The sequence below is a fragment of the Dendropsophus ebraccatus genome, chromosome 1 (assembly GCF_027789765.1).
Source record: "Dendropsophus ebraccatus isolate aDenEbr1 chromosome 1, aDenEbr1.pat, whole genome shotgun sequence".
NCBI classification, from domain to species: Eukaryota; Metazoa; Chordata; class Amphibia; order Anura; family Hylidae; genus Dendropsophus; species Dendropsophus ebraccatus.
The window spans coordinates 45024576-45039337 of NC_091454.1; the positions used below are offsets into that span (position 1 = coordinate 45024576).

Genomic DNA, 14762 nt, shown 5'->3' on the forward strand with positions numbered 1-14762 from the left:
GTGTTCTCCATAGACCTATACAGGCTCAGTGGTGGACACGTGGGGCGGGGCCTGGTCACATGCTCCTCTATGTAAGCAATCTTATGGACCAAAACACCACAGAGAAGGGCACCACAGCCTGGAGGAGGGGAGTCTGATATTAGCTCTATAAGCTGCTGTCAGTATATACAGTGAGTACACTTACTAATACTGTACACTGAGCAATTTTACTATAAAGTGGCCAACCCCTTTAACCACAAATGGATTAAAAACACAGAAAGGCTCTGTTCACACAATGTTGAAATTGAGTGGATGACCACCATATAACGGTAAATAACTGCCATTATTTCAATACAATGGCCGTTGTTTTAAAATAGCAGCAAATATTTGCCATTAAATTACTGACATCCACTCAAGTTGAACATTGTGTGAACAGAGCCTTTCTGTATTTTTAATCCATTCCTGGTTAAGGTTGCAAAATACTGACCAAATACTGACTGAAATATACTGTGTGTGAACACAGCCAGGGGGTCATGTTATTGTGATAATATGGTACATGTTTTTGTTCTATCCCCTATTAGTGCTGTTCTGGGGTCACTTCCCTGCAATGAGCCCCCACAGATCTATGTATTCTGATCTCCCAGTAAGAGCCCTATTCCACAGTAACGATAATCAGCCGGATCGGCCCCATTTGGCCCGATTCGGCTGATTATCGTTTGGGGAAATAGAGAGAACGATCAGCCGATGATCGTGTCATCTGCTGATCATTCATTTAGGGCCAGACCTAAAATCATTGTTCCCCCACCGCGCATCGCTACTGTTGAATAGCGGTGCACAGCGGGCGACCGACATTTTGACAGGCTGCAGCATCATACATTACCTGTCAGGTCTTCTCCGCGCTGTCTTCATCCCCAGGTCTTGCGCGCTCTATCTTCAGAATGGCCGGTTTGGCTGGTCAGCTGACCGGCCATTCTGAAGATAGAGCGTGCGGGACCCAGGGGTGAAGACAGCACCGAGAAGACCTGACAGGTAATGTATGATGCTGCAAGGGCTGCAAGGACATCGGTAACGATGTCCTCACAGCCCTCGCTCAACGATCATCGGGACGTGAAATAGGCCCAGTAAACGAGCGGCGATCTAGCAGATTGCCGCTCGTTTACATCGTTGATCGGGCCCTCCTCGGCCCGTGGAATAGGACCCTAAGTATCCAGTGTATAATGCACCTAGGACCCAACTACAATAGCTGCAGGCACTACAACTCCCAGCATTTTACTGAGAGGCTGCAGCCCTCAGGAGATGCTGGGAGTTGTAGTTCAGTAAAGAGACAATCCTCTGATAACTGTCGCTAACTAGACAGATGTATTGCTGGACCTTCAGGGCTGATGGTTGTCACCCACAGATTGCAGCCACCAGGAGACTCTGCACACAGTGATTTATTAAAGGGTTTTCCTCTCAGAGACTACAACTCCCAGCATACCCTAAGAACTTTATATATGTAGGGTGTTCTGAGATTTGTCACAGATACAGATGAATCCAGGAAAGGACTGGGTCAGCATGTTGTGTCTCACTGGTTCTTTATTGGTGGGCCCCAAGGATCATTTCCTCTGGTGGGCCCCAGGTACCCAAGTCCGACACTGAATCTGCACCTTCTCCCTGGCGTACGCCTCGGGTGGACATTTCATAAATGTCCCCCAATGTGTTCATTAGTCACATGACTGCCATCTCTGTGTGAGCGCTCAGATGATCTGGGAAACACAGGACTTCCTGGTTTCTGACTCAGAAAACACTAAGTGCAGTGTTTTCAATGATAACTGGAAAATAAATCATGAATGTAAATTGCAAACTTGCTTTATATCACATCTATTGTTGATTTAAATTTTGAAAGTTATAACGACAGTGACACTTTAGGGTACAAACCCACTTGACGTATTTGCTGCGTGAATCAGTCTTAAAAATAAGCAGGCAAAACGCAGGTTGGCTTTATACAATTGTTCTGCGTTAAAATACGCAATTGCGTATTTTTGAATGCGTTAAAATACGCAATTGTGTATTTTTGAAGCGTGAAGCTTGTTGTTAGCAAAGCATCAGTTGTTAACAACCTGTGTGAAAAACGCATGTAGCTTCACGCTTCAAAAATACGCAATTGCGTATTTTAACGCAGAACAATTGTATAAAGCTAACCTGCGTTTTGCCTGCTTATTTTTAAGACGCAGCAAATACGTCAAGTGGGTTTGTACCCTAAATGTGATTTTGGTGCTTTCTTTCATTCCACCTTACTCCTGCTCATGCTACTCATTGTTTAAAATCACTTTCTGGTTGGGAGAGTGTCAGCTGTTCTCTAAAAATCAGACCTACTCCCTCCCACTACTACACCTAGCAGTTTGTATCCCTAGCCCAGCTCATCCCATACCTCGCTAAAAATCATGTGCCGCGCCTTTTAATTAGGCTGTTTACATGCTTCCATGTCTCTCTGCCCACAGGTCTCTTCATAACCCCCAAGCTGTGTTTGCACCTCTTCACAGCCCACTGGGGTACGCCTCTCAGTAAATCCGTTGAATTTGAGGCTGCAGCGCACACTAGAGCTGGTATGAATATTTGCCATGATTCACACTTCCTTGCAGGTCATGCCCACTCCTCACCTTGTGCCCCCCCCCCCCATCCATCAGGCAAGCAAGGCGTATGCATTGGCATAAAATTGCTGATTTTGGCAGACTTGCACAGAGCAGGAGCAACACGCTAGCGGGAGCTACCCACCAGTGGGTTTATTATGCTATACTTTTAGTGGATCGATAGAAGATTCCAAAAATATAATCATTCAAACATTTGAGTGCTTTCACATATTAATGCAATATTACAGTATTGCACTAATTGTTGATCTCGGGACTCCGCTAGTAAAGTCTTCCTGAGGCAGACTTTATTAGCAGGGTTGACATGAAAATCCCAGAAGTTTCCAGAAGGTTTCTGGCTGCCATAGTAACCACTTATCAGTAAATTTATGAGGTAAAAAGTTCCCTGTAGTCCCCATTAGCAGTACAACAATGGGGTGCTCCTGTGAGCAATAGAACGAGGAATATTTTAATGAAATCACAATTTAACATAACCCATTCCTAATGGGTATATCTTAGTGCCTAATGCTGCATTTACATGAAACGATAATTGGCCCGATCGTACGAATAACGATGTCGGAGTAACGATTTTTTTTTCAAAACGGTCAGCGTTTAGACATTACGATATATCGTACGGAAATTCGTTTTGCAATCACTTTGCGATCGTTTAAGCCTATCTCACACATTGGTTAAATCGGCGAACGACTGTTTACACGGAACGATCTGCAAATTTTTTACGAACAACGATTTTAGAACATGTTCGAACAAGATCAAAATGAACGATTTCTCGTTCGTCGCAGGATCGTTCGCTGTGTTTACGCGCAACGATTATCGCACCAATTCGATTGTTATTGTGCAAATTCGCACGATAAGCGTTCCGTGTAAACGCAGCATAAGACATGGTTATAGTGAGTAAATTTTTATAGTCTTCCTCTGCAGAAGTTTGTTTCTGACACTGGAGTCCCCATTTTGATGCAGCCTGCCGCCTAAAGCATTCTGGAAGTGACATGATACGTTCACTTCTGGATTCAGAACAGCACCCATAGTGATTCCCTCAAATGGGTATGTATCTTCTATGGCTTCACGATTTCTAAGACCATTTTGATGAGCAAAATCTTCTCCCTTCTGAGTCTGCTGGATGACTTGGGGAGACAGAGCCTCCTGCCTTTCCAGTGCCACATTGTCTCCATGCAAAGCCAGTCTGATTCTCAGAGGGTGCTTTTGCAGTGGTTGTTTACAGCTTCCAAGCTGTTTAACTCTGACATCTCTATTGTTTGTAGCATCCTGGGTTCTGTTTATGTTTAATGCTTGGTACATAATTTTAATGTAGATATATTTGCAGATGTCTTCTATAGACTCAAGTAGGAGTACAAGTGGTCACAAATGAACCTTGAGGACCCATTCACACGTCAGTGCCAGTTTTTCCTGTGAGAAAAACCTGATCAGGAGGCCTCAAAAGCCATCAGGAAAGTATCAGGATTTCCTGACAGTAATCCATTTTTACCTTCAGGAAACCATCAGGAAAAGCCTTCAGGATTTCCTGATGAGGGGGAAAAAAAAGGTGTTCTCAATATGGTCTAGTATGCCAACATACATCACAGGTACCCACATCGCCGCTCGTATACCCCGCCACTGTGTCCCCCTCGTCTACCCTGCCACTGTCAGCCCATTGTCTACCGTGTCATGTCTCCACCTCGTGTACTGTGTCACCATTTCCCCCTCATGCCATCTGTCATCCTCAATCCAGTGGTAGGAAACCTTTGCTCTCCAGCTGTTTCAAAACTACAACTTCCATAATGCTAAAGCTTTGGCAGTCAGGGCATGATGAGAGTTGTAGTTCTGTAGCAGAACTACAACTCCCATTATGTGATGTAGTCCTTCATATTACCACACATCATGCTGGGAGATGTAGTTCTACTGTGCCACTGCTAATCTGTTGCAGAACTACAAATCCCACCATTAACTGTAAGTGCTGGAGTGGCCACAGGTTGAAAAACTACAACTCCCATCATGGACTGTCAGTGCAACATGATGAGAGTTGTAGTTCTGCAGCCAGGGTGGCCACAGGTTGCAAAACTACAACTCCCATTATGGACTGTCAGCAGGACATTGTGGGGGTTGTAGTTGTGTGTAATCTCACCTGTCCTCGATCCTGCTCTTGTCCTCTTCTCTGGGGCAGCAGGCACTCAGGTCCTGGGTGCAGCTTACTTCCGTGGGGGGGGGGGGGGTTTTCGGGCAGCAGGTGGTGTGGTCCGATCCGGGAGGGGTGCTTTCTGGCTGCAAGAGGTGCGGTTCAGGGGGGGGGATTAGTGCTGTCAGGCAGGTCCAGGGTGGGGGAGGGGGTTCATGGAGGCTCAACGGGGGTCCGGCACGTCCGGTCCGGGGGTAGGGGTGGGGTGGATTGTGTCGGGCAGCAGGCGGGGGCGGTGTAGAGCGGGGGTCCACTGAGGTCCAGGGGACGCTGGGGGCAGTGGCAGGAGGTGGCAAGGGCCTGCCAGGACAGAAGCAGCAGAAGGTGACTGGTGAGTCCGGGGAGAGGGGTACGGGTGGTGGGGGGGGGGGGGGCGCGCAGACTATCCAGAACCCCAGACGCTTTCCTGATGTGCATCAGGAAAGTGTCCGTGGCTCCGGCGCTCCCATAGAGTTCTATGGGGGCGTCCAAGCCGGATTTCCGGACGAAAATAGGACAGGATCTAAAAAATCCAGTCCTATTTTCCGGAACGGACACCCTTCTGGAAAAATCCGGAAGGGTGTCCGTGACTAATGTATGCCTATGGGTCCGGAAATTCGTCCGGATTTCCTGATAAGAAATCCGGGCAGATTTTCCGGACGTGTGAAGGGGGCCTGAAATGGAGACGTAATGTCTGTAGCAACTGTGAAACCCCTTGACAGTTTAGGTCATAGGATGAGTCTTATGGTGCATCTATATGAGCTATGTAAGCCTACCCTCATATAACCAGTGTGTTATTCTTTTGCAGCTTTGTGTAAATCATGTCATCCTAGAGCTGCAGATAGAAAGGAACCTTAAGTTCATGGTGTTGTGATATGGGTGAAGGATTATTTCCAGGAGTCTGTAACTGAGTAGCATTCTGTTTTTTTTTTTCTTCCCCCCTCCCCCCCACTGTGTGTGTGTTTGTGTGTGTGTGTGTAAAAAAAACGGAATGCTTCTTTAAAGTATTCAATACAGCCAAACCCCAAAAAGAGGGCAAGAAGATGTGTCTCTACCCCCCAAACATCATACTTGGGCACTGAATTTTATGTGATTGATTGAAAACATGCAATCAACAGATTGCATATCAGGGCCGGACTGGGACTTAAAGTGACACTGTCACCTCCTTTGTACTTTCTGACATCTCTACATAGGTGTAAAGGGTAAATTTAGCGTTTTTCATACCTTATTTCATATCATACGTCACGGTGTTTGTTCAAGTAAAAAGTGTCCTTTTATCAACTGCAGATTGTATTAAGTGGGCGTGGCCTCGCGGCATTAGCACCACTTAGCCCCACCCACAACGGCACCGTTGGGCGATGTAAAGGGGTGGGGTCTAGACCTTTTGGCCCGTCTGTTCCAATGGCCGTCGAGGGGGCGGGGCCAACTGTGGCGTTCTGGGCGGGGCTAAGTGGCGCTAATGCCGTGAGGCCACGCCCACTTAATACAATCTGCAGTTGATAAAAGGACACTTTTTACTTGAACAAGCACCATGACGTATGATATAAAATAAGGTATGAAAACCGCTAAATTTACCCTTTACACCTGTGTAGAGATGTCAGAATGCACAAAGGGGGTGACAGTGTCACTTTAAAATCAGCCTTGGCACTCAAACCTCAGCAGCCCACATACCATATCCTCCCTGATATATTAGAGATAGTGTTGTACTATACATGCTGTAGCGAATTCTACTCACTACTCACTACTCCCGCAATAGTTTAGTCCAGTGTAAACTTTCATAATTATCCTTTTTCTTTACCAGCTGAAGTGTCACAGAGGAGGAGCCTTCCTGCTCTGACTGATTTACATACATAGCGGTGCTGCGGCTGTCACTGTGACACTTCAGCTGGTAATAAAAAGGATGATTATAAAAGGAATGTTTATAGTGCAATTACATCCAGTGACTTACAGGAGGCGTCTTCTCTGCATGAATTGCAAGTGACGTTTTTGCTAAAGTTGTTCTCTTTTTCTTGCTCGCCTATCATGAAGACTTCTCCGGCCGTGACTCCCCTCTGTTGGATCTACCAGACAAACATTTTAGGATCCTTGCTCCAGCATCATACCCAAGTGTATTGCTTCACACAGTAACCTTTGCCAAACTGTCTGGGGCCCCCCTGACAAAAGGGCCAGTGCCCCACTCACACCTTGGACGTGACCCTATTATTAAAACTTATCGTTTGTTAATGCCCAATAAAAGAATAAATTTAACATGAAGATGAAGGTGACACTATTAAAAATACACTCCAGGTCACCAGTATATGAAGTGTATGGATATGGCGGGCCACACAGGCCCTGCCTATACTGTAGTAGCTGCAGACTACTATCCATAGAACAATACTGATGACCGGATGATATATTAAAAGCTGCATAGCCCCTCAACTAGTGTCACTTTGCACAGAGGGAGCGATACTGCAGCTTATTTACAGGGAAGTGAATGGAGCTGAGTTCTAATACAATAACACACACAACCTGAGGACAGGGTGGCGCTGTTTTTGGAAGAAAACAACCATGTTTTTCTAATTCTGGATAATCCTTTTAAATTCTGTAGTAACAATTATGACCATAAAGTCACTACATGTGTGCGCAAACAGCCATTTTAATATTCTGTCTGCTGCAGCTATGGTGAGCGCAATACCTCATCCAGACTTGTGCTGTTTGGAGGCGACCTTCTCCGCCGGCGGTGCTGGCCGGGTTCTGGTGTGGTGTTTGTGGGTCTGGTCCTGTGGCATGGGGGTCGCAGGGCCGTCCCATGGCCCCCGTTCCCTGACTGTGCGTGCCTGCGGGGTTGGTGGCCACTGACTGGCACGGTGTGGACTTAGTGTAGGGACCCATGTGTATCAGATACCGGCACGAGGTACATGGGGCAGTATGGCTTGATCAATTCATACACAAAATTCTGATGTGTTTTTTAATTAGCCTAGGGGCACTAGTATCAGCCATAGGTGTGAGGTGCAGCACTCTGTTTCTTCCCTGAACCGCATTTTAATATCAAGTTTAATTGAACATAATAAACTGTTATGGACCTTTTAGGACTTTATGAGCAGCTACTGTATGGTCGCATTCACACGTTCCGTGTTCTGCACAGAACACGGACGTGAAATGCCTGTAACGGACTCTCCCCCGCCCGGACAACATCTGTGATAAGATGCTGGGAGCGGGGAAACTGTACAGATATGCTGTAATAAATCAGCCGCCCGGCTCTGTCATTACAGCGCGTCGCATATCTGTACAGTTCCCCCGCTCCCAGCATCTTATCACAGATGCTGTCCGGGCGGGGGAGAGTCCGTTACAGGCATTTCACGTCCGTGTTACGTGCAGAACACGGAAAGTGTGAATGCGGCCTATGGCTCAAAAAAGTGTGTGTGAACATAGCCTGACAGACAAAAGTCCAGCACCTTGCTCTGGTCATGCATCATGTGATGGTGATGGCGTCTTGTATCAGGGATTTACAATAAAGGTGTGAATATAATTAAATAGGAAGAAAGTGCTGGACTTTTGTCTATGGAATCCTACATATATTTACAGTCACATTTAACTACAGATTATTACAGATTATTCCAGTGGTGTAAACACCCAGCACACACTGTTCATTCATACATACATATATATATACATACGTACGTACGTACACATGTAGCCGGCATTAAACAGATTGTGCTGATGCTACATTTCAGGTATGGTCACATGTCAGAGCAATATGTCTAACGCTGGCAATATACACTTTCTGTAGTGCTGTGTACTGCCGATACCCTGGGATGGGCACACTACAACCAACCCATTGCGCCCCTGTCACACAATGGAGACTATAAACTAGGACAACATCTCCTTCATACAAAAAATGTGTTTTCATATTCTGCCATATTGCATACACAAAATATATGGAATACTGTATGTGCAATATGTCAGAATAAGAAGGCACAATTTTTGCATGAAGTAGATGAGGTCCTCTGGATTTTGTTTAACACGTGGATATCATATATGAGCACATTCTGTACAAACATAAAATTATATACACGTATGCCTACTGCACATACATACATGCATATATCATAAGCATACTACAGAAGCATGTAATGTATACACTATGCACACATCTACACACACACACTATACATATATTCATACATCATAAACATACTACAGAGGCATGTATACACTATATACTGAACATACATATACACACACACTATACCTATATTCATACATCATAAACATACTACAGAGGCATGTATACACTATATATTGTACACACACACATATATATACACACACACACATATACTGTACATACATATATATATACACACACACATACTGTACATACATATATCATGCATACACACACATATACTGTACATACACACACACATATATATATACACACACATGTACTGTACATACATATATCATGTATTCACACATATATACTGTACATACATATATATATACACACACACACACACATACTGTACATACATATATCATGTATACACACATATATACTGTACATACATATATATATACACACACACACATACTGTACATACATATATCATGCATACACACACACATATACTGTACATACACACACATATATACACACACATATACTGTACATACATATATCATGTATTCACACATATATACTGTACATACATATATATATATATACACACACACACACACACACATATACTGTACATACATATATCATGTATACACACATATATACTGTGCATACATCACATACAAACCCACACACACTTTACATACATACATCATAAACATACTAAAGGCATGCATACACTATATACTGTACACACATATACATACATCATAAACATACTAGAGGCATGCATACACTATATACTGTACATATATATACATACATCATAAACATACTAGAGGCATGCATACACTATATACTGTACACACACATACTGTGTACATTACACACTTGAACACACTCCATATAGTAACACACTTACACATGCACATACAATCACTTACTTCTCATCACTAAGCTCCTTAGTTCTCTGGTCCTGCCAGGTCCTCCTCCCTCACAGCCAGCATGGAGCTCCCCTGCCCCTCCGACTGCAGAGCAGGAAGGAGATGATGAAATCACTGCGAGGGGGAGGGAGACTTGGTTGCCTCCTCACACAGCACAGCAGGGGGCAGATGACAGGCTGGGGCTGTAGCTTGGTGGGGAGAAGGGTCCTGTCTGATCACCAAGCAGTGCCTGGCCCCCTCTGACTGACACCTCAGTCAGCAGCAGCCTCTCAGTGCTGCAGCCTGGGGCAACTTCTTCTCCCCTCTCTCCTCCAGGAAGCTGATCCTCTGCAGGAAATGACGTCAGCTGTGAGAGAGGAAGTTGTAGCAGACGGCCTGTGCGGCACCTCCCTTATGCATAGGGGGAGGGGGGAGCAGGGGAGAATTATTCCGGCCCAGTCACACTGGCAGAGGCTGGGCCGGCCACACTGTTCTCTCAGCCACTGCAGAGGGCCGATGCAGGTTTACAGCAGGACCAGCGGCCCCACTGACTGGTAATCTGGCGGCCCAGCGGGCATTTGCCCGGCCGCCAGATTACCAATCCGGGCCTGTTGCATATACTGATCTATGCTATGCTATGTGAGAAGTCCCGAGCCTTTCAGATTGGAGATCAGGTTATTAACATTATACAGCCTAAATGGAAAAAGCCTGAGAAAGCAGCAGTTCTAAGTATTTCGAAACACTACCATCTATGAAGACCAATCCAAGGATTGAGTAACACCTCCTAAAGTAGACATGGCTATTGCCAAGTTGTCAAAATATACTATTCTGCCTGCCATGGATGGATCAAATTTGAAAGACCCTATTGGTAGACGCATTGAGGTGGAATTAAAGTGAGCAAATTCCTCTCCATCTGCTCAGAATTCAGTGGACATATCATCTTACCAGGTCTCTAGGAGCCTCATGAGACTGCTAGCCAAGACTCAAGATGACTCAAGTCTGCCGTTAATAGAGATGATATACTGTTATCTTTTGAACAAATTAATATAATCATTTACTTTCTCATACCTCCCAACCGTCCCGGATTTCGCGGGACAGTCCCGTTTTCGTGGGTGCTGTCCCGCGGACCCGGAACGCCCCCCCAGTGTCCCGCATTATATGTGGCCCCAGCGGAAAAAACAATAAGGCAGTAACTCACCTTTCCTCCGGTCCCAGCAGCTCCTCTCCCGGCAGAGCGCGCACTCCCGTCATCCTCCGGGGCGGGCAGCGGGGTATACAGACACTGACTGTGCCGGAAGTGACCTGCAGCCTCCATCGTGAATCACTTCCGGTACAGTCAGTGACTGTATACCCCGCTGCCCGCCCCGGAGCATGACGGGAGTGCGCGCTCTGCCGGGAGAGGAGCTGCTGGGACCGGAGGACAGGTGAGTTACTGCTTTATTGTTTTTTTCCGCTGGGGCCACACAAATGGGGGGTATTGTCTACTATGTGGGGCGATATATGGGGGATTGGCTACTATATGGGGGATTGGCTACTATGTGGGGCACTATATGGGGGATTGGCTACTATGTGGGTATATATGGGGGATTGGCTACTATGTGGGGCACTATATGGGGGCATTGGCTACTATGTGGGGCATATTTGGGGGCATTGGCTACTATGTGGGTACTATATGGGGGATTGGCTACTATGTGGGGCACTATATGGGGGATTGGCTACTATGTGGGGTATATATGGGGGATTGGCTACTATGTGGGGCACTATATGGGGGCATTGGCTACTATGTGGGCACTAAATGGGGCATTGGCTACTATGTGGGGCATATTTGGGGGCATTGGCTACTATGTGGGGCATATATGGGGATTGGCTACTATGTGGGGCACTATATGGGGGATTGGATACTATGTGGGGCACTATAATGGGGGATTGGATACTATATGGGGCACTATATGGGGATTGGCTACTATGTGGGCACTATATGGGGGATTGGCTACTATGTGGGGCATATATGGGGGATTGGCTACTATGTGGGGCATATATAGGGGCATTGGCTGCTATGTAGGCACTCTATGGGGGTTTGGCTACTATGTGGGGCACTCTATGGGGGATTGGCTACTATGTGGAGCACTATATGGAGGGATTGGCTACTATGTGGGTCACTATATGGGGATTGGCTACTATGTGGGGCACTATATGGGGATTGGCTACTATGTGGGGCACTATATAGAGATTGATTACTATGTGGGGCACTATATGGGGGGATTGGCTACTATGTGGGCATATATGGGGGATTGGCTACTATGTGGGGCACTATATGGGGGCATTGGCTACTATGTGGGCACTATATGGGGGATTGGCTACTATGTGGGGCATATATGGGGGATTGGCTACTATGTGGGGCATATATATGGGCATTGGCTACTATGTGGGCACTCTATGGGGGTTTGGCTACTATGTGGGGCACTCTATGGGGGATTGGCTACTATGTGGAGCACTATATGGAGGGATTGGCTACTATGTGGGGCACTATATGGGGATTGGCTACTATGTGGGGCACTATATGGGGATTGGCTACTATGTGGGGCACTATATAGGGATTGATTACTATGTGGGGCACTATATGGGGGGATTGGCTACTATGTGGGCATATATGGGGGATTGGCTACTATGTGGGGCACTATATGGGGGCATTGGCTACTATGTGGGGCACTATATGGGGGATTGGATAATATGTGGGGCACTTTATGGGGGCATTGGCTACTATGTGGGGCACTATATGGGGGGATTGGCTACTATGTGGGGCACTTTATGGGGGCATTGGCTACTATGTGGGGCACTATATGGGGGATTGGCTACTATGTGGGGCACTATATGGGGATTGGCTACTATGTGGGCACTATATGGGGGATTGGCTACTATGTGGGGTACTATATGGGGATTGGCTACTATGTGGGGCACTATATGGGGATTGGCTACTATGTGGGGCACTATATGGGGATTGATTACTATGTGGGGCACTATATGGGGGCATTGGCTACTATGTGGGGCACTATATGGGGGATTGAATAATATGTGGGGCACTATATGGGGGCATTGGCTACTATGTGGGGTACTATATGGGGATTGGCTACTATGTGGGGCACTATATGGGGGCATTGGCTACTATGTGGGGCACTATATGGGGGCATTGGCTACTATGTGGGGCATTGGATACTATGTGGGGGATTGGATTCTATGTGGGGGATTGGATTCTATGTGGGGCACTATGTGGGGGATTGGATTCTATGTGGGACACTATGTGGGGGATTGGATACTATGTGGGGCACTATATGGGGGCATTGGATACTATGTGGGGCACTATATGGGGGTATTGGATACTATATAGGGCATTTTGGGGGGGATTGGATACTGTTTAGGGCACTATTCAGTCAGCAGCATGTGGTCACTGTAGGGGGCGTGGTCACTGTAGGGGCGTGGTCACTGTAGGGGCGTGGTCACTGACCGCGGCGCACATGTCCCTCTTTGCAAAAGTTGGGAGGTATGCTTTCTCTGTGATGCTTCCTCCCATTGGTGAGATTGTCTTTGTGATCCATGTCTTCATCTACCCCTGGTCGCAGGGCTCTATGGCTTAGACCTTGGGCAGATGACATTTCTTACAAGTTCCACCTTTGTAACTTCGAATTTCACCACGACAGACTATTTGGGCCTGAACTTGACAAACTGATGGAAGACCTATCGGATTAAAAGAGAACATCCCTTCCAAAGATTTTTAGATTTTGCCCTCACTTTGTCAGCACTCCTGCACTCTGCTAGTAAAGTCTTCCTGAGTCTTCCTGAGTCACCCAGCTATGACTGACTAATTATTTTTTTCTTTTTCTTCTTCCCTCTCCCTCTCGTCTTTTTATTTCTTTTCTCCTCCTGCTTCCTGCCTTCTACCCTTGTTCCCTCTCCCTACTTCTTTTCCTTTGTTTGTTTAACTAGCTGCTTCAAAGTCTTGACTGTTGTTATGTGGTGACATGTTTTAATGAGGGTTACTGCACAAATAATGTGTCATACATTTGATGCTTTTATGTCCTTGGATGTAGCGTTTGTTTCCTTAAGAACACTGTTATATTAAAACATTTGTTAAATAAAGAATTAAAAAAAAAATCACCTAATGGGGGATCTTGTCAGGAGTCAACAGGCATCCCTGAGGAGTCAACAGAGGCTTTGTGCATCGAGGTAGCCTTGACTAGGTAAGTATTTGTTGTTATTTTATGTTTAGTCAAAGGGGAGCATTATTAGTATAGGACACAGAGGCACATTATTACTATATGGGAGGGCAAAGGGGAAACTGTTACTATATGATTGCACAAGGGGACTACCGCTATGGGGGCATTAAAGGACAACTTTGGACAAAATTTTTTTTAATATGTTATTACATAAGCAAATTTAGACAAATTAGACAAATATACACAAATTATGGGAAATACACGTATAGTGCTATTTCCCTCAATTTACTAGATCAGGCACGCTTCAATTTCTCCAGCAGGGGGAGCAGTATATGTAGAAATGACATGTAATGGCTATTCCTGTGCTTTTCTGCCCAAAATTAACTTACCTGCAGCAAAATCCGCAGCGATTTAGTTATATGTCAAACACCCTTAAAGTGAATCTGTACCGCTTGCCACCCCTACCGTTTTCTAGAGTTCATTATGACATGTCGAGTAGAGATGAGCGAACCAGATTCGGGTTCGAGTCCATCCGAACCCAAACTTTCGGTATTTGATTAGCTGGAGCTGCTGAACTTGGATAAAGCTCTAAGGTTGTCTGGAAAACATGGATACAGCCAATGACTATATCCATGTTTTCCACATAGCCTTAGGGCTTTATCCAACTTCAGAAGCCCCAGCTAATCAAATGCCGAAAGTCCGGGTTCGGATCGACTCGAGCATGCTCGAGGTTCACTCATCTCTAATGTCCAGTCCCAGGGTCTGCCT

At 45.8% G+C, this 14762-nt stretch overlaps 1 protein-coding gene across 1 annotated transcript in view; it reads right to left on the reverse strand.

The window, feature by feature from the left end:
• The window catches only part of UBE2B (ubiquitin conjugating enzyme E2 B), a 42356-nt gene extending 32432 nt beyond the window's left edge, over window positions 1-9924 (reverse strand). The window contains exon 1 of the mRNA XM_069970093.1: window positions 9805-9924. The gene's annotated coding sequence lies outside the window, so the exon portion shown is untranslated. The remainder of the gene's footprint in view (window positions 1-9804) is intronic.
• Window positions 9925-14762: the final 4838 nt, after the last annotated feature.